The sequence below is a fragment of the Sinocyclocheilus grahami genome, unplaced genomic scaffold (genome assembly GCF_001515645.1).
Source record: "Sinocyclocheilus grahami isolate Dianchi unplaced genomic scaffold, SAMN03320097.WGS_v1.1 scaffold16826.1, whole genome shotgun sequence".
Taxonomy (NCBI): domain Eukaryota; kingdom Metazoa; phylum Chordata; class Actinopteri; order Cypriniformes; family Cyprinidae; genus Sinocyclocheilus; species Sinocyclocheilus grahami.
In genome coordinates, this window is record NW_015516295.1 from 2,040 (window position 1) to 4,775 (window position 2,736).

At 40.1% G+C, this 2,736-nt stretch overlaps 1 long non-coding RNA gene across 1 annotated transcript; it reads right to left on the reverse strand.

Moving 5' to 3' along the window:
* Positions 1-54: 54 nt before the first annotated feature.
* On the reverse strand, positions 55-2,383 carry LOC107579357 (uncharacterized). The gene is made up of 3 exons (XR_001608467.1): positions 2,323-2,383; positions 2,111-2,231; positions 55-137 (listed from the first exon to the last, which is right to left on the reverse strand). It is a non-coding gene; the product is annotated as an uncharacterized lncRNA (long non-coding RNA).
* Positions 2,384-2,736: the final 353 nt, after the last annotated feature.

Consider the following 2,736-nt stretch of genomic DNA (forward strand, 5'->3'; position numbering starts at 1 on the left):
AAGGGAGTATCCACGGATAGCAGTGTACACCTTTTTCCGTGGGTCCTTCATGATCAGCGGTCCGTGTTGTTTGGGTGCAGTGATCGGTTCCCTACCACGAATGGCGTAGAGAGACATCAACCAGCTCTGCCGCACAGCTACGACACAACACAATCACAGGACAGAGCTGAAAGTGATGACTTGATGCTTCAAATAAACCAAATACTAACTCTCAGCTTTAAAGGTGCTGCATGTAATTTGCTGCATGACTGTACTAAAGCATAAAAATACCTTAATACATTTGCAGATATTTAGGAAACATGCCAAGTTCACGTACTTATTTCTCAGAAAAACAACGCTACAGCCAATTTTTCTGCTTTGAAATGTGTGTTCCGTGTCGGAATGTCTGTTTTTGTTTTGGTCTGTGTGACTCCGCCCACTGCCAGTTATAGTAATAGTAATAGTAATAGTAGTAGTAATAGTATTTCGACAGCCCGGGTTGCCAGTCGATGGAAAACACAGCGTATTGCAGGCATTGAAGCCAGCAAACAAACTGAGTCAGAGATTGCTGATTCAACTTGACCTAAAAAGCCTCGGCATCCATTTATAAAGCTCTATGAGCAGAGGCATATTAAAATGCAGATTAAATTACACTTTAAGGCTCGTTGGCTAACATTGTCAGTTGTGCTTATTCCTTTTTGCATCTGGCATCGCAGTCTTATGAAGCGAAACAATCGGTCTGTGCAAGAAACTGAACATTATTTACAACATTATTACCTGTGATCCAGAGCCTCAGGCAAACGGTCCGAAGTGATGTCCGGTTCACAAATTAATCATGCTTTTGAACCAGTTCTTTTTAGTGAACTAGATAAACCAGTTCACCATATCAGACTGAATCATATGAAACAGTCCACGGCTCAAGCAGTTACTCAATCAAAACTCACTACCCAACTAATTATTGGGTGCTTTAATAAAATAATTGTGTATATGCGACATCACTGTGTGATTAAGTATACAAACTGGTGAATCAGTTGTTTGAACCAGTTCATTGAAATTGTCCGAAAGAACCAGTTTGTGGAAAAGACTTCCGCGTTCGCCAGAGTCTGTCAGGGTCCAGTCACCTTCATTGGTCTTATTCTTAGTCTAGTGACATGATCCTGACACTCATGTGAGGTTTTGGGGTTGTTCTCTGGAGTGGACAGTGTGCTCTTTTGTCTTGGTGGATCCTGGCACTTAGTTCTAGTTTTGGTTTGGTGTCAGTGTTAGGGTCCTGACATCCATGCTCCGTGCACTTCTGTCTTGCATGTTTCTTGTTCCGTTTGAGCACATCGGTGGATGAAGATTTGTTTGCCATGTGCTTGTCTGTCTTGACTTATCTTATGTGTTTGTGTGAGCACATGGCTTCGGACAAGTTTGTTTGCATGTGCCTTATGCACATGGCTTTTTGTTTTGTTTTCTGTGTGCTCTATTGCTCATCTTAGTCTTGACTCCACCCTTCTTGTTCCCCGATTATTGGTTCAATTACCCCACCTGTCCTCCCTTGTTACCTTCCTAATTTCCTTCCCTATTTCGTCTCCCTGTGTGCTTTGTCCTTTGCTGGTTCGTTTTGTTTTTCTACTTGTAATTTGTCTAGTCTTTGGATCTTCTGACCTTTTCCCCCCTGTTGTGTTTTTTTATTTCCCAGCTTTTCACAGTTTTTTTGGTTTTGTCTTTCCCAGATTTTGTATTACCTTTTATTTTTTTTGTCAAAGATCTTTTGAGCATCCCGCGTTTGGATTCTGTCTGCATAACCTGACAGATGCTCTGGATTACAGGTAATCATGTTATAATTAATGTTAATTTTCTTGCACAGACTGATTGTTTCGCTTCATAAGACCTCAATATATTGTCAGGAGCCACGGGGATTAATTTTGTGCTGCCTGAAATGCTTTTTTGACTCTCATGTGCCGGTAGCCGCTGACTTGCACTTTATGAAGCACCAAGGACCAGTTTCAGCTAAAAATAATCTATACTGTATACTGAAGAAAGAAGTCACCTACATCTTGGATGGCCTGGGGCGAGTAAATTAACAGCAAATTTTCATTTTTGGGTGAACAATTCCTTTAAGAAATGAGAGTTTCCAGTTTCCTACCCTCACTGTGAGCCATAAACTCAAAGTGCTTCTTCTGAAAATGGATGGAGAAGCGTCCTTGATCCTGCTCACGTATGTTGGTGATGCTTGTTACGTGAAAAATATATTCTGTGAATTTGTCCTGGAGCACATTGAAAATGTGGTTATAAAATTAGTATTTGCAACGTATACTTTATTTGTATTAAATGTAATGCCATTATGAAACAACTCACTGTGCGCTTTTTCCAGAGTGACATGGCATGTCCATCTAGAGTGGCCCACAGAACATTGTGCCTACAAAACAAATTTAACACAAATATAAACCTTTTATTTTGTTTGCACTTGTTACTGTTTGTTCCCTGCAGTCTTACAGTATAATGGGTCTCCTAAAGGCCCTTTCACACCAAACGTGAATCTTCAGCACAAACATTTTAAATAAAATCAATAAATTCCTATAGAACTAGAAGCGACACCAGACGTGAACACTGAAGTGAAGCTACTTTTGGCGACTGTGTTTTGTGTGTGAGCTTTGGATCATGTGTCTGACACTCAAACTAAAAACCAGCATTGAATACTATTACTCCTTATTTTAGCAAGGGCTCCAAATGACTCTAATTATGATTAGCATTAATATTCCTAAAGCATTG